Source organism: Anguilla anguilla, chromosome 9 (genome assembly GCF_013347855.1).
Source record: "Anguilla anguilla isolate fAngAng1 chromosome 9, fAngAng1.pri, whole genome shotgun sequence".
Taxonomy (NCBI): Eukaryota; Metazoa; Chordata; class Actinopteri; order Anguilliformes; family Anguillidae; genus Anguilla; species Anguilla anguilla.
This window is the reverse complement of record NC_049209.1, coordinates 24,900,985-24,919,224: the sequence shown is the minus strand read 5'-3', so window position 1 is coordinate 24,919,224 and position 18,240 is coordinate 24,900,985. Positions and strand designations below refer to the sequence as shown.

Below are 18,240 nucleotides of genomic sequence, written 5' to 3'. Positions count from 1 at the left end.
ATTTCTGGAGTCAGCTAGTACATTTTAAAGAAACTGTATTTAAAACATTTTTGTGAGACAAATTAATTTATATTTCTTTTGTGAATGAACATATGAATGCTTGTGTGCACAGATCCTCTGGTGGGCTCTGACCTCAAATTGTTGGAAGAGACTTTAAGCAATTAACTTTTTGAAAACAATTTGGGACTATTAAATTGGTTTAATTGCAGTATCATTAATCTCAAATAGCTCGTTTGGGCAATGGAGGCTGGACAAAAGCCAAATATTTTCTGTGGCTGTCCCATTGAGAGACCTACAAGACGTCAGTGAGGAGCCATACTTGGTGGCAGGATGTAAGGTTGTCTGGCAAAGCCTTGGACTAGCGGCTCTGAAACCATTTCATTGTTCTTTTCCATTATTACATTTATACATAAGTATACATGATAACATTGAATACCTGTGAATTGACAAGCGACCAAAACAAAATAGAAAATAAATAAATCATAATAAATAAGGAATAAGTAAAATAAAAAATAAAATAACAATAAAAGAAGACATTTACAGATCTGTCTGAACATCACACTTCCTTAGAACAAAACGCATATATTTTTAGTATTAGATTGGTTTAATGTTCTGGGTAGCGCATATCTGGAATGACGCTCGGAAAAAAAATTCCTATCCACAGAAGTTAAGTAAATTACATTGTAGCAAGCCTCATCTCTCTTTCGAAGTCTATTTCTGCCAGCTTGTAATGCTCTCTCTCTCTCTCTCTCTCTCTCTCTCTCTCTCTCTCTCTCTCTCTCTCTCTCTCTCTCTCTCTCTCTCTCTCTCTCTCTCTCTCTCTCTCTCTCTCTCTCTCTCTCTCTCTCTCTCTCTCTCTCTCTCTCTCTCTCTCTCTCTCTCTCTCATTTGTGTGCGTACAGTGCGCTGTTTTGTAAGACTTACCCAATACCCAATATGCTCTAAACTTATATAGTAGCTGTAGTCTGGTCACTACGCTGATCTATGGTTAAAACAAGCTAAAAAAAAATTTTCTCCCGGCTGAACGAATTTCACACATCGCAGCAAAAGTTTGTCTCGCCTGAAAACTAAACGTGAGTAAAACCGATATATTAAAAACTTTTCTTCTTATTTTCTTTTTTAAAGAAAGGCAGTATTTTATTCAACATGAACACTTCTCTAATGCCTTCTGAAAAAGTCGTTTTGAAAACGATTTACAAAGCACCGGACGCGCCGATTAATGATGCTATACAGACAAGACCATTTGCTACCGCGAAGATGCTCTTTTAAGATACTTGCAGCCATTGACAGCTATCAGTCAGTCTCTGTTGACGGACACGAGACATTATGTGGGTGCATTGTGGGTTTCCTTCGTCAGTATTATGGATAGCTTTTATAAATTGTTCAGCGTTTGTGATTGTGTTATGTTTAGCCTACATATTAAGCCTGCGTTTATTGCGCATTAATAAGGGGTGTTTCGCATAAATTTGTGAGACGCCAAACAGTTAGATCGAATCGCGCCTTTACCTGTGCACATAAAAATACACTGTTTGCCTTACACATAAAACATTGGTTGCTTGTTATTGTTAATTTTTTTAATGAAACGACCATGACAACAGTACCCATTAGCATAATAGTAGTAGTAGTGGTAGTAGTTTTTTTATTTAATTTTTTATTTAACCTTTATTTACCCAGGGTAGGTTCGTTGAGCACGGATGCTCTTTTACAGGAACGCCCTGCTTCACACTCACACACATTCACACCTGGGAGCTGCCCAGTACAACCACAATCCTTTATTGTTGGCCACTGAGCAGCTCCACTAGTGTAATAGTCGCAGTATTAGTGAAATGTTCAGTCTTAATTTAACTCTAGCAGGGTACATATGAGTCCCACTGGGTACACTACTACACTTCACTGTGTGGTAATAGTGATTGTAGTAGTAGTGAAAGTAGTAGTAGTAGTAAAAGTAGGAGTAATAGTAGTAATATTAGTAATACAAATAATACTACAAAGTCAAGTTAAGGTGGGAAAGTTGAATAGAGGTGGCTTACTCCAGCGATCTTGATCCAACAATGCTTGAATTTCATTAGCCATTTTTTACTCTTTACCCTTCTGGTATTGATGCTGCAGGGAACTGGATTGGATTTGTAAAAACAAAAAAATCAAACAAAAATAAATGTAAATATTTCTATTAAGAGGATGCTTAAAGGTGAGGCTATGGAGAATTTTACCATCAACTCCGGTTCTCATTCCAGATTACTTCTTGATATCGTGATATCTTTGGGCATTCCTCTGCTGTTCATATGTAAGAGAAAAGGGATTAAATTCTAGCCAATCAGGTTCCGTGTTATGTGTACTGGGGGAGTGAATGAATCACGTATTCGAGCTTTTTTCTCCCAATGAATATCACATGAAACAAGTTTTCTTCAACTTGTCGCATTTCCACCTTGACCATTAAAATAAAACAACTTTTCCATCATTTACAAATGGTTGTTGTATTTGGAGCAATAACTGAACAAACAAATAAAATTACATTAATTTCTCAGCTATAATCTCTTCTTATAAAAAAAATGATAATTTGATTGCTTTCAGATTTTTTATAAAGAAGGACGGCAAGGCTGATTTTAATTTTGTAATTATCTTAGATATATTGCAATTGACAATTTGGTCTATGGCTAGCTTTGAACAGAACTATCGCATGTTGTGAACGCGAAACAACCACTTGTTGTGTGCATAACACTAATGAGATGTGATCAGTGTTATGAGATCAATGTATTTTCTTGTTTTACATAATGTCATGTGGTACCTAAATTGCTACATTCTTTAAATAAAATTGTTGATATTCTTTCTGATACAGGTACACAGTATATTCAGTGTTAATTCAGCTCTTACAGAGTCCGATGGGGGTTTCAAGTACTCTATTAGTGTACATCAAAGGTTATTTATCACTGAACATGTTACTGTATGACACGTTAAGTACCAAACCTATTTCATATTCACCTGCAAACTTCAAATGGTAAAACTCCATGAAAACAATGGATCCTCCCCAGTCTTTACGCATGAATGGCATACCATACAGTGCAAACCCATAATTGTTCTGCACAGAAGTCTATCATCTACCGTCTAAAAAAAAAACAGCCAACGTAAGATTCACTGGCTGGAAAGATGCGAGGCTCTCTAGTTTCAAGTTTTATGGGAGGTTAATCTTGAATACTAGAATGTTGCTTTTTCTGGATAGAACTTCATGATTTTCCATCTAGAGCAAATATTTCCTTCTGAAAATATGCATTTTCTTTCAGAACAATTTAAATGATTTGCTGTTTTTTTATTTTTTATCAAATTGAGTAAGAAAATATGTAATTAAGGTCAAGATGACACTTGCAACATCTGCTCTGTTCTGCAGGCTTATCAAAATGTATTTTCTTTCCAAAGCAACTGTTCCATCAGTCAAGTTTTGCCAATGGTTCTTCTTCACGTCACCTCTTTCCAATTAGAAATTGGCTTCAACATTGTGCCGTAGAATCTTGGTTTTGCAGTGATATATGTTTCTCAGTTAAGTGTGAATCTTCACTGAATAGTCTGCTTCAGTTTGCATGCACCTGGATTCAATCGTTTGTCCTTAAGTTTAATGTTTGAATAATTGTTTGTGTTACCTTTTATTGCAAACACAATTTTCCTGTTCATAAATCGATTGTTTAATGTAATTGTTGACCATTACACTCCCCAGACTGTTTAGTGAAAGTAAAAAAATAAGGATAAATGTTGAATTATTGATTTTGAATCAAACATCACAGCTGCATCACATTTTTAGAAATGTTTTGATCTTTTTGATGGCAAAATCTCCATATGCACATTTGTCAACTGTCCAAACGGTACTTCAGGAAAGGATGTTGACTGTCTTTTGTTGCCGTGGAGTAAATAGACTCTGTCAATAAACAAAAAACAGACTTGCATGAAATCATAAATGGAATTGCTATATTATTTCATGGTTGCTACTGAGAACAGCATAGTGCGGTTTCAGAAGGTGTGCCTTGGTCATGGGCAAACTTTTAAACCGGCTGCCCGATGGTCAACCTCGGGTCGAACACCAAAACTCCACTGCATATTTTCTAAGGGGATGCCTCAGAAGAAAATAATCCTCGACTCTGAGAGCCGCAGAATGCATCAAGGTTTTTGCCCAAGGCCGATTTAATAAGATCGCATGTGCAGGAGTGATTTTAGGCCCCGAATGTTTAAATGTTTAATGCATGGAGCAGAGGCTCATTCTGTAGGTGTGATTGGAGTGCTGAGATGTGAGGTGGGTGTATTAATAAGGGCGCTGTTCCTGTGCACACAACATTTCAGATGCAATCTAAATCTATGAATCAAAAATTCCAATGTTCTCCACTTCAGTTACTCACTGCCCCCAATGCCTGCAGAGGGGGGAGTCTACCTGAGAAAAGTATGGTTTTGGTGGAGGGTGATGGATGGGGTGGCCAATAGTTGAGGCAATAAATAGTAATTTAAAAATGATTTCTGAATGAATGCATCAAATACTGTACATTGAGAGGGCTACTGATTTTGTGCACAGTAAAATTTTCAGTGTTAAATCAGCTCTAAGAGAGTAAATGCGGTCCCTATTGAGCTCATACTGTATGTACTCTGTTAGAGTTGAAGTAGCACTGGCAGTTTTACTGTGTGTGTTTGGGTCCAGCTAAACATTTTCTCCAGCCTTCATTTTCAAATGCGTATTGCCTTTTTCTCAGGGAAAAGAAGAATTACAACATTAAAATGAGAAAAATTCCAAAATTATACTGATTTCCCGTGAAGTGAACTGTAGTCTCATGTAATGTATTCTAATCTAAAACAGCCCTAGATTTATTTTGACGAATTAATTTCCAAAAGGGTAAAACTGATATAAATATCAGAGTAATTTGCTTGCACGGGTTATTTTACCCAAAGTGAGCCTCACAGCAACATGCCATTTCCCGAAATGCATATTAGACTCATACTGTCATATTGATATTGTCTTTCACAGATTTGGAGAGGAACAATAAGGTATTTCTCCAGTATGAAGAATCGCAATGTGTTACCTTCCTAATGCATACATTGCAATCTTAGTTACTTGATCTTTATGGTATTGTAGATGATGTAGAATTTTTACATAAGTCTTTAATTATTCACCTGTAAGCATATCCTACACTGTTGTCCAGGTTTACTGAATGTATGAATTCCCAATTTAACGTTGAACTTCAGTGTGAAGTGTCATGGCAGTTATGGCGAATGCATTGTGACACATAAGAATGCTAACAGCTATCAGATAAAACCAGAGGAATGGTGCTGTATGCAGCCACGAAGGCAAGGAATGGCTGAACAAGTGGGAAGGAATGAGGTGGTAAACCTTGTGCTTGGCCTGCTGAGAGGGAAGGCCTGGCTGTCTAATTCAAACCTTGTGCGTGTGTGTGTGTGTGTTTGTGTGTGTGTGTGTCTGTATTGTGTTTGTGCGTGTGTGTGCGTGTGTTTGTGTGAGCGTGAGTGTGTGTATGCGTGTGCGTATGCACGTGTTTGTGAGTGCGTGTGTGTGTGTGTGTGTGAGAGAGAGAGTGTATGTGTGTGTATGTGTGCCCCAGTATGGGACTGCCAGATCTGAGTTACTGGCCTACACAGACCTGGGGCTGAGAAAGCCTGGGTGAGAAACTTTGTTTTCGTTCTCTGAGCTAAAGCTTCTTAGCCCTGAGACTGCAAATTAAACCATCCTGTAAATCTTCCATTATAGGTAGTAAAAACTAATTTTAGATTTCCTGCAGCGTCTCGACTGATTGCTACCATACTTGTGAGCAGGGGCCTGAGCTGCTGGAAGCGGCATAGGCTTCATGACGGTTGTGATGTGTGAGCGATTGCAGGAAAAGGACAGGCTTCACGGGCCAGCCCTCGCCCATTAAAGGTGTTTTATCATGAGTAAAATCGTTCAGCAGGCTGAGAGGTGTGCGTCTCTGTCTCCGCGGAGATGGGAACTTGTGTGGTATCAGGTGATCAATGTCCAGCATTTGCTGTTGTTTAGGTCCACACCTGAGGACACCGTGTGCACCCCTGCTTCCCCAAGCACTTATCTTCTTATGTGGACCTCTAATTTGTGTAAAAAAACTCACACAGAACTGAGAAGTGGTTTGATTTGGGAATAGCGATGGCTTCAGGTTACGACACCTGCAGTGATTTCTTGTTGTGCGTCTTCTGAGAACACGTCACGTAGCGTAATTAAATCACTTCTTATTTTGACAGCGCTGAGAAACCATCAAGTGTTGCACAAATGTGTGTGCAGAATTTTTAAAAACGGAGTGAGAGCGAAAGTGAGAAAGCGAGAAATGTTGTGTCGCCCCAAATCCAGTCAGTGAGTCATGCGCTCGTTCAAAATGGAGCGGCTCTGGGGTTTAGATCGGGTACCACCTGAAAGTAATCACTTCTCGGCTTTGTGGGGGTCCCTCATATGGAATCGTTTTATGGGCCATCTTTGGTTTCCAGTTTGTGTGTCAGTCCGTGTTCTCCTGACGCGCGTCGGCTCGGCCGCTGAAAGCTGAGCGTGTCCGCTCGGGCCCACTCGTCAACGGGAGCTAATGGAAGTTTAACGAAAGCACGCGGTGCCAAAAATCCCTCCCTCTGCAGGCCGACGCGAACCAAGTTCGGTTTGTTCCCAGATACAGCAAGGGAAGCATTTGAGTGAGAATACATTCAATTAGGGCATTTTTTCAACAGGTTGAGGTGGTTAGATTAGCACACGCTTCACTTCACTTATGTTTCAGAAGGCCTCCTAATAATAGCTTTCATTATAAGGATTATTTTATTTTTAAATGCTACTTAAAGGTTGTTTTAGCAAACACAGGCATGTGGTCATTTGTATAGTTTGTACATATCCATACAGATAATGCTTCCATCCCATAGCACTGCTATCTGGTGCAATTAATTCGGGCTATTATGGAATTCTTTTATGGTTTTATGATTTAACTGCTTGTTGTGGATGTTATCTGTATGCATTTGTGATTTGCATTTTGATTCTTGGTTAGCATAGTTAACATCCATTCGTGATGTTGTGATGTTGCATATACACTAGCTGGTTTGCCCAGGTTCGACACGGTCATTCAAACTCTTCAGGTGGAGGTACTTGCATATGCAAGTGACATTCATGTATAATTATCTGTGTTCCTACTTCAAGCCAGAAAAGCTGATTCTCTGAATGCTGCTTTGAGAGGGCTCTGGGCCAGGATATTTTTAGGGCTTTCCCTGCTTCGCAGCTCTGGTGGTTACTAGGTTTGGTGTTCCACATGACAGATCTCTCTGACATCGCACTAACCATATTTACTGAAACGACAGCTACAAGAGGCCTGGATCAGCATCCCTATTGCCTTCCTCTGTCTGAGAAAATAAAGTATAAAAAACCCGACTTGCAGTAACAGACTTATGGGGAGTGAACATAGTTCCCATTGGTTTTTAACCTTTATGCGGAATAAATCTCAGAAGCCATCAAAACCACAGGCATGAGCTGGTTTTGAATGTTGTGCATTATGACTCCAATTTGCTTGAAAGAAGCCAGACCGGGCTCTGTCTCTGCAGAGCAGAAAGATCTGAAGTTATTCATGTTTAATAAAGTGTGCTTTAGATGTTGTTGTAATATTGATATCCACAACTACATGGCATGTATTTAAAAAATAATGGTTTTAAATGAACTGGTTTTTAATGAAAATATGAAAGAACCTATGAAACAGAAGCCCATAAAGTGCAAAAAAGATAATGTGACAATAATCTCTTATTTAAGTACGGAAACTGTTGCTGCATTTAGCACTGAGCTTGCTCTGTTCACAGACAAACTATTGTACCTTTGGATCAACTTTACACCTCCTCCAGCGCAATTAGACTTCAACTCTGAATAACAAGTATTTTAAAAATACTGAAAAACAACCAAACACATTTCTCACTGATCTTAACTTGAGATTAAAGATAAATGTTTATGTAGCAAAAAATAACAATAAAGCTTCCTTAAATATGTTCAAAAGCATGAATTCTAGGCTAGTCTTCTATGTTTTTTCTCAATTTTGTGGTCCAAAGACTGGTTTTAGCATGTCCAAAACTTTTTATATTCATTGCAGTCCTTCAAGCGAAAGAATTAGGCATTGCACGTTAGCATTGCTGGTAACAATATGCAGAGCGTGTGTTAGCCAACTTCTTCCACAGCCACATGTGCCTAATTTGCCGAAAATATGCTAAGTGCTGTAATTCTTTAAGGACTATTAAAGCAGGCCGATAAGACCACCCGCTTAACTTCTTGAGATTTGAACCCCTTCTCTTTGGCAAGCCTACAATAAATGCATTGCTCTACAAAAATGGTTTCCTTTGAATCTACAAGGCACTGTGGATATCTATACCCTCATTTGTGTTTTGGTGACTGGGGGTGCTTGTAGATATTTCTTCATTTAAGTAAACTCAATGTTAATCAGGCATAGATAAAAGTAGTCATTTGCCATCAGACCCACATGGGGCAAAATGAATCCAGCTGCATATTTTCTGAAAACATATGAATTATAATGCATGTGGAAATTTTTATACCTCAGTGTGTGGGCCATAGTAGCCTATATTTATTATCAAGCATTAGTGAATTTTTAATCTTAGATTCATTTGCATTATCCCAGTTAACGAAGGAAAGGTGATGAACCTTGATATGTTGTTTTCAAATTAATGCTAACTTAAATATGTGTTTTCGATTGTGATCCCATTAGCAATGGTGGTGTTAGAACCACTTAAGTAAAGGAACAGATGTCATGGTTGGTCAGTGGTTGGAATGGTTTCAAATTGAAGTTTTGGTTTATACTCTCTTGTTGGTCTTAAATATCTTACACTCTTTAAGAGAAGTGGAAAGAACTGGAACATTACTGGCTTGTCAATGAATTTGTTTACCATTTTCTTTTAGCTGCCTTTCCTGACCAGCAGAACAATAAAAGATGTGTCATCGCACGTGTGTTTTTTAAGTCTCAAATCTCAAGTAACCTTTTACAGAGTGACTCAATTGTAGTGTTTTTAGAAACCATTGCCTCTCCTCTACAGTATTCTCCTGTGATGTCACCCCACTACTTTTTCACCAAGGCCAATTTTTCTTAGGAAAGTTTTATTTTGGTTGAAAAAAGAAAAAGAAAAGTACTGGATAATTATAACCCCTTGGCTGAAATTACACGCCACTTCACTGAGCTGCTGCATGTGCATTGAGCCTGTCAGTCAGTCCACACCTTCCCACTCATGGCCCAACGGAGTGGGGCCCACATGGGGGTGCAGTCCTTGGAAAGGGGAACAGTGGGGTGGGGGGGGGGTAGTTTTGAGGGGGTTTTGTCAGTTTGAAAGGAAGAGTTCTCTGTGTGCCTGTGAAGGGGGCTGCAAGCCAGGCGTAGTGGAAAGTTAAATATGTGGACTGTTGATGGGTGGAGAGATGGGGGGGGAGTTAAAAGAAATTGAGTAAAAACAACACTAGACTCACTCGATTGTCATAGGATGGAATGTTCATTTTCAGAGACGCGTGTCAAAGTGTGTTGCTCAGTGTTTGGTGTGTTAAGCAGTGTGTGGTGGTGTGTTTCTCTGTGTGTTACTCAGCGTGTGCTAAGCAGGGTGTGAAGGTATGCTCCAGTATGGTATTCAGTGTTTGGTGTGTTAAGCAGTGTGTGTGTTTCTCCGTGTGTTACTCAGCCTGTGTTAAGCAGTGCGCAATGTCACATTTCGCTGTCTCTCCGTGTGGTACTCGGTGTGCGCAGGGAACAGTGCTCCCTGTGTGCTGTGGAAGACTCTGGACTCTCCATCGGGCAACGCAGGCAGTTGAGGCCACAGTGAGTGGGAGGCCTAATACTGGCAGCCAAGTGCCCATGACATCACCGCATGACATCACCTGGCCTGCACTGAGGAACGCCTACCTTTACTGCGGGGTGCACTGCCGTCCCTCTAGAAATATGAGTGTGTCTGCACACAAACAAACAAACATGCAAAAAACTCTTTCCACTGTTTTTGAACATACTTTGTGCACAATTATTTTAGCGTGGTACACTGGACCCACAGTTTTCAATTTTTATTATTTTTTCACCCTTTTTGAGTTTTGTGTTTCTGTGTAAGTATGTCTTGAACTCTCTTCTGCTCTTCGATAGGAGGTAACAGAGTGCTGACCAGTGATAAGCAGAGTGCCCTGTTGTTGTACAAAGTATAAATAATAAACAAGGTGTCGGCCTGTCCTGCGTCGGGACTATCATTAACGTGCTTATGCGAGTAATTACGCTCAGCTACCATTTGCCACGGTGCCACTGTCTGCGTCATGATGAGTCCCAGATGTGGACTGCGGGACGGGGAGTATTGGAGACGTGCTTATCTCAGGGCCCGACTGGTTAACCTCGGTGGCAGATATCATTACGGAATTACGGCTCGCCTGGCCGACATTCGCAGCGAAGATCAGGCGTGACCGCACGGCCTGTTTATTTGCGGAGGAGTGAAATGGCCCTTGCTAAGTGGGGGGCTCGCTGTCAAAGCCCAAAATAAAGGGTGTGTATGGGGGACAGGGTAGCATACCTCTATGCTCTCTCTTCCTCCTCTCTCTGAAGAGTGACAGAACCCACTGCATTGGGGGGGTGGGGGTGTGAAAGTAGATCCTGCATAGGTCTTCCAGCATCATTGTTGTGATACACACAAGACACATGGCTGCATGGATAGCCACATACACAAGCGTATATATTCCCATTTTTGAGATCAGACTGTAACCATAGCCTTTACCTTGTGATCTCTATCCTCCTGACTCACGTGTACTCTTCTCACAGGTACGCGCAAAAGGGACGCCCCCTGCTGGAGAGATCTCTCATGTCAGCCGAGGGACATGATTCAGACTGGAGCAGATCCTGCAGGCCCCACAAAAGTGAGTATGCAGTATGCACTGACTGTGCTCTTTGGCTTATTGAGGTTTGGATGGTGGGAGGTAGTTGTGAGTATGTGCCGATATGATCAGCCATGTATTTTGTCCATGTGTATATGGATGCATGTAGGTTTTGTGTTGGTTGACCGCAGCTGGTGGAGCATGCAGGCGTGTTGTGGTTCTTCAGTGATCCATCAGTCAGCACTGGGTACCTTGTGATGTCATATGGTGCAGGCTGTGCTAAAGAAGTGTATTACTGTAATTCATATTGTGCGGTGTTCGTGTGTGTGTGTGTGTGTGTGTGTGTGTGTATGTATGTGTGTGCTTTCATTTGAGAAGTTGACAGAATCTTCTAACCCTCTTCTCTGCATTGAGTCAAAAATTCAGTATGCTCTCTTTAGGGAGTCGCAAGTGTACTGAAAGTGAACTTTTGGTTTTGGTTTTAAGTGCTGAAATTCCAATCTTTTGATTGTGGCAGTGAGATGCTGGCTGGGGGCACTACCTGTGAAGCGGGACAGTTTAAATCAAGCATCTGGGCCCATGAGGAGTTCATCTATTGCTCAGCAGCCTGACCGAGTGTAAGAGTCAGGAGTTGACAGTTGTGAGAGTCGAGGAGTCTGCAGACTTTGACTCCATCCTCTGGAGATATGTTATATTTATAGGAGCTGTCCATATGTGTCAAATAAAAGTCAGAACTTACTGTAGTCCTGTGAAGTATGTTTCCAACAAAAGGGAAGAGGGAATGACACAAGCAGGATTTGAAATTGAGTGCAATGGAGATTTGTTGAATGGAGTAGAAGGGCAGACTGAGGTCTTTTGGGGGTAACGGCAGTTTTTTTCATTTATGCTCCACTACCCCAGATTAAAGTGAGCAGACTTTTCCTTTGTTACGTCTGCCTCTGATAAATGTATAACGGTGTTGGTTAGGGGGTTAATCTGGCTGTATACAAGGTCGCTGGCAGCTGACCTCTTGTTAGATGTGAATTCCATTATTTTCTCTGTTGAGTTGTATCGCATCCTGTGGTAACAACCATGTGCAAGTTGATGAAGATGGTATGGTATAGGTGGAATTCAATGTACACATATACAGTATGTATCTATCAACATATATGTGTGCACTCATATACAGTGAGCTCCATAATGTTTGGGACAAATTTTTTTTTTCTTGATTTAGCTCTGTACTCCACAATTTTAGATTTGTAATCAGACAATTCACATTAGTGAAATTGCACATTCTCAGCTTGTATTTGAGGGTATTTGCGTACACGTTTGTTTCACCATGTAGAAAGTGCAACACTTTTATATAATGTATACTCTATATAAGGATCTGACATTTGCGCTGATATATTTTAGCTGAATACATTTTTTATTTTTAAGGAATTAATTTTAATGAAAACATTTTCATCAAGACCACTGCTTGTTATGTAGTCTCGATTAATGGCTGTCGGAGCAGGTACAACACAGATGTGTTGTGTGTGTGTGTGTGTGTGTGTGGAGGGGGGGTGGTCTATCTTCTTTAAACTGCTTGGCTTCTGAGAGATATGTTTGTGAACGAGCTGCAACAGCGCCCCAGAGATTGGGCAGCATGACGGGGGATGCTGATTTAGGTTCATCCTCAAAAGCGAGCAGGCTGGGACCAGAGGAAGGGCTTCCTGCATCCTTTGCTTTGGTCCGATAGAAGGAGATGGCGATAGCACTCGCCGATGGTGTCACCGTGATTAATGCTTCCAGCATTTGTTCGGTGAGCCTTTGGAATGTGTAAAGAACAGCTCGTGACCACAGGAAATGCTTTCTGCTTCAAATTCAAGATTGAGTTACTTTGTCAGCAGCGCTGGAATTTGCAGAGATTTCGGCAGTGTTTTCATTGTAAATGTAAATTTCATTTAGGAGAATTTTAACCTTTTTCACCCCTCCCCTTTTACTGCCTCCTTCCTATAGTATAGCTTTTTATTTACCTGCGTATAATTTATCTAATGTCTTTATGGTGCCATGTGATCAGCCCTGATGTTTTAGAGGAGAGGTTATCCTTTGGAAAGCTGTAAATGTCACATGATACTATTTTATCTGCCCAGCTTGAGCTACCATTGTCTGTATGTTTCTTTCTTATCTGCATAAAGTAGTTCACATGAACCAAAAATACATATTATCAAGAAAGTAGTACGAAATGCAATATCGTTACAGATATACTATGCCCAGTATGTATCATAACCAAAAAATATGAGTGACTCATTTTTTTTTTACATACATACTATGAAGTAACAAGTACATAAAAGCAGCCCATGAGAAACAGCAATATGTGCTCGCATATGAATTAAGCTAATCATATCTCTTAAATAATCACTATTAAAATATGTTTCGTGTATTGTGGAATGTTTCTTGAGAAACAAGATGTATTGTGTCTGCTGATATATACCATAGTTGTAGGACGCACGCATATTTCAGGGTACTATCTTTAGTCCTAAGTGTATTTCTAAAATATACGTATTTTAAGGAGACCCAAAGGCACTTTAAGATAAATGGTTTAAGATAAACGTGCATGTGAGATCTGCCAGAGTATTCTCTATTTGTTACAGCTTCCATGCCTGAATGTTTCCTCTCTCTGCGTTTCTGGTGCGTATATAGTTTCACTCATAGAATTGTTTTTGAACATTAAGTATTCAATTATTCCAGGTTCTAGGGTTACCCAGCCTGAGTGGTGTGAGTGTGTTACGGTGTAAACAGTTACACACTCAGTGGAAACGATGTTGGACTATTAATGGGTAGCAAGGGAGGGTACAGTCCCCTGTGGGGCTTCTAAAACAGCACCCTTCCCCAAGGCCATGATGACCTCCATGACCTCCAACTGCCTTGAGTGCTAGAAATCCCCGTCACCTTCATTTCATTCACCTCCTCAGTGTGTGAGAGCGTGTCTTTATAGAACTGCTGTGGGGGGTGGGGTGGGCGTGGGGGTGGGGGTGAATGCTCTCAGTCCGCAGTTCTGCCACAGCTGCCATTCAATAACACAGACCGGTCCCCATGAGGAGATCCTGAATAAATGAAAGTCTGATCCGTGAGCAGTGGGTGCGGTGATACAGAGTTATCCGTGGCCTCGCGTGCCGAAATCCTGTTGATGTACAGGCCAGGCATCCCCCCCCACCCCCCCCCCCCCTCGCCTCCCCATCCAAAAAATCTAGCATTCCGGAATTTTATTTGCACTGGGATCAGGCTGTAATCTTCCCTGTCTCTCTTTTCTCCCCTCATTCTCTGAACTTGTTTTTTTTCCTCTATTCTTTTTCGTCATATGGTTGTTTTTTTTTCGTTTTTTTGGGGCAAACTTGCGGTCCGGTCACGTTCGCTCCGGTTTCCAACCCCAAGCTCCAGCATGTGGAGAAAATCTGGTCGGATATTTCAGTCATTTGTTACCCAGCAGCCTCGGCCGTGCCACTGCCAAGAAGTGACAGAGGCTCTGACACACGGGCTCGCGTGTGCGTGTGCAGAGCCGCGCGGCGGGCAGGGCCGGCCAGATGTTGAGCTCCGCTCGGCAGCAGCCGGAGAGAAGTCAGGTCTCCACCGCGCACCCAGGTACTCCTCTCCTCCTCCTCCGCTTATCGCCTCCTCGCTCCCGCGCTCCCCCCTGGCTCCTTCCGCTGCCTCTCCCTGCATATGTTTTACGCGGTGCGCTCGTGAAACACGGGCCGCTTCCCTCTCGGGCTCTACTGCTCTCTCTCTTCTCTCTCTCTCTCTGTCTCTGGAGGTTTTGCGATTGTTGGTCACAGCTCGTTTCGCACCTTCTGTGTGTCGAGGTCAGGGTCTCGCCTGTCCTTTTGATTTGGGGAGTCTTGTTTCCAGTGCTACCGTTAAAGTGACTCAAGGCTGAACTCTCAATGCTCGTCTCAGCTGAGAGGGAATGCCACTCTCTACAATTATATTTCATAATTTTACGAAGCCCTATAACATGTGTAATTGCGCTATGGGTGAAATTAATTTTCTTATGTGATGCTTTCAAAGGTGCTGATTTTGCCACCATTTTGTAAATCAAAGCTCCGTCACTCTAATAGCCATCATAGCTGTAGCAATTTCATACGTCAGCAATTGAATTTTCAAATGAATTTATAGTGTGGGAAATATATACTTTTTGTTTATGTGTGCAGCACGCTTATAAATCCAGCACTGTGGGACAGAGTGAGCATTTGTGATGGCTCAGAAGAAGCCAAAGACTGGAGCTTTACTGTTTGTTTCCACTGTCGTGATGAGTGATGCTCTCCCACCAAGTTATCCAAGTGCACTACACACAGTCTGCAGTGTCTAGTTAAGTATTGCTCAGCTGAAAACATTAAGTGCTCAGTTCCTGGCACAGTGTTTGACCAAAGCTAAGCTGCTTCTGGACCCAAAAAGCAGGTTGTACTTAACAGCACACTCAGTGCTAGCCAAAGTGATTTTTTTTGGAGGGGGGGGGGGGGGTGGGTGTGGTTGACTATAAGAGGGATCTCTTAGGCTGTGAAATTCCACTCATTTGCAAATGGTCATAAAAACACCCACGTGCAGTAAAGACTGCCTCTTAGCTTTTCTGAAGAAAAAACAAACACCCTTGTATTTTCAGTGTTGAGTCTAGTAATTTTTAGTGCTTAGCCGAGAAAGAAGTATAGACCAAAAAGAAGCGAGGTTATGCTTCTTGTTTAAACTCTACCATAAAATGCTCTTCTTATCAGAGCTGAAGGATAAGACATGTTGGTGAATATTCATATATAGAATACATTGATTAATTCTGAACACGTTTGAGGAGTGTCAGCGTGGGTGTTGAGGTTCAATGCTGCCTTTTATGTGTAATTAATTGCATGTTGAAGGCCAATAGAGCAGTCAAACTTAACTACCTTTAAAATGTTTTAGCCTGAAGTTTTTCCTCTTTTTCAGTCATTTTCTTTAAATGTTGCATGACAGAGGGTAGGGATGAATATTAATTTAAAATGATGAAATGGCTAATTTCATGAATAATCATTCACAAACAGTCAGAATTTAATTTAATTACAGTAAAACTTGTAAGCGGTCTCTGAGCCTGATTTATTGTTAGAGCACACCATGTGCTTTGTGACCTTCTTTTGGACATCAAAATGGTGTCCAGGCCTGAATGACTGTGCAAGGCGGTATGCCCTCATGAATATTAATAAGCAGTTATAAATGTCATTATTTTGTCTTACCAAAGCAATTAAGAGTGTATGTTTGCATGAGTCCTCGAAGGGTAGAGTCTTACCTTTCTTTTGTTGTCAGGATTAAAAGTTACCTCCTCATGTATTTTGCTGTTGGCTGAACGAGTGAAACGGTCTTGGCGTGACAGTCTCAGAATCCTGCCCTTCTCCCGCTTCTGGCCATTGGCATTCTTTCTGGCGATGATTTCCTGTGCGGCCAGCTGCGCCCCCTCCAGCCGCACGCTGTGACTCACGGGGCCAACGTGCCAGCGCCTGGCCTGATGAAACATGGGGCCAATGTGACGGCAGCGAAATGGGTGGGGGGGGGGGGGTCAGCTGACTTTGGTCAGCAGTGGCTGGAGCGGAAGAACAGCGAGTGGGGACCTGGGCAACACCGGCGTCCTTCACAATGTGCACGGCATGTGGTCCAATGGCCCTGTGCCCTGTGGAGGAGCTGCCATGCATGCAGCCACTTCCTGTTTCACTCTCACATGTGGGTGTGTGTGTGTGTGTGTGTGTGTGTAAGTTAAAATGGTTAGAAAGCTGAGTTGTTTTTGCTGGTATACGTCCATTGATATTTCATCATTCACAACAAAATGTTCAATGTAAAATAAACTCTGATAGAGTACACGTGGTCCCTATTGGACACACATAAAATCTATTTATATGTGTCCAACAGTCTAGACATTTCTACATGTAAATCAAGTCTGGGCTATGTCATAAAGTAGATTTAATGCTGAGCATTTTGGTATGTTTCTGCTCTTAGATTTCCATACCAATTATTGTGGGACTCATTTTTTTTAAATGGCAAGAAATAGCTCATTTATTTTGAATTATTTAAAGTGGGTGAGTCATAGCCTCAAGGAATCCACCATGAACCCTCCCTCAGTATTGCAGCTCAGGCCGATGGTGTGGGTAAACAAAAGTGACGCCTATTAAGAAGTGAAAACATCTTCAGACTGTGCCGGTTTGTGTTGGGCTGTCTGCCCTGTATTTGGAAGACACTGTTGAAATTGTTGGACCACACAAACCCATAATAACTAACCAAGGGCGCCATCACCCCCTGTTGCCCCCTTTTATTTGGTGGACCTGCCGCATGCAGGTATAATTACTCACATAGAGATATGTGCTCCAGCCTCTAAGACCTCTTTGTTTTCAAGACTAATGTACGGTGAGTGGGTCATCACTGAGGTAACAACACACCAACACGCTCACACCCCAGAGTCTGATAGAGTGACCCTCCCTTCCCTCCCCCACCCCCCAGCTCATACTGAGAGTCCTGTCACTTTTGCCGATTTGTTTCGCTGATGTAGCCGAGTGTACGGTCCTAAAATGGGAACCACATGAACGCTGCCGGGGGATGCAGGGGAAAGCCTGAAGTTATGGAGCTTTTGGCTGGCTGTTTTATCAAGCAACAGAAGGCCATTATGACTTAAGAAAAAAAAATGTTATCTTTAATATAACCGTCTGGCCACGGTGATTAATTCAAATCATATGCCGTTTTCCCCCTCCTTTATGAATGTAATAATACACGAGGACGTGGAATGTGGCAGCTAAATTAAGCTTAATATTGCAGAATACTGCTAGGCAGTGTTTAGATGTAAGTGATCCTTAAATGTCTCTTTTCACTGCTTTAGGTTGAAACAGAAGGGAAAAGGACTTTCACCAGTCCCCTTGGTTTCAGCATAGCTGGCATATTTGCAGGATGGTTTGCCTTCTGTAGCCCGCAACGCTAAGAAAATAAAATCAGCTCTTATGTGACCTTAGCAGTTAACATCAGGCTTATAGTTTCTCTCTTACTTGCTCCTGTCAAACGTGGTCATCTTTACGGGAGAGCATGGTCTTAGCTCCTCGAAGGAGGAACGATCTGCCTTGAAAAACATTAGACTTTTTTTGTATCTTTTCTGCACTGAAGAGTTAGGTGTTGGAGATTAACCAGTGAGATGTGTTTATTGTGGCTAAATTGCGGATAATGAGGGCTGGAGGGCAGGCAGACTGCATTCAGCAAGATGATGGTTTGGTTTCCTCTCATTACGACCCAGCACTCTACAGGGATGCCCACAGCCAGACCACCATCTGAGACGTTGGTAGCTGCTTCCACTCACAAATCAACAGGGGGCTAGTCAGGGACATTTTTTGAAAATTGTTTCATTGATTTTTAAAAAAGATAATGTGTGTGTGTGTGTGTGTACGTGTTTG

At 41.7% G+C, this 18,240-nt stretch overlaps 1 long non-coding RNA gene across 1 annotated transcript; it reads left to right on the top strand.

Moving 5' to 3' along the window:
- The first annotated feature begins 946 nt into the window (after positions 1-946).
- LOC118236095 lies at positions 947-11,420 on the top strand. The gene is made up of 3 exons (XR_004766992.1): positions 947-1,073; positions 10,788-10,882; positions 11,358-11,420. It is a non-coding gene; the product is annotated as an uncharacterized LOC118236095 (long non-coding RNA).
- The last annotated feature ends 6,820 nt before the right edge of the window (positions 11,421-18,240 follow it).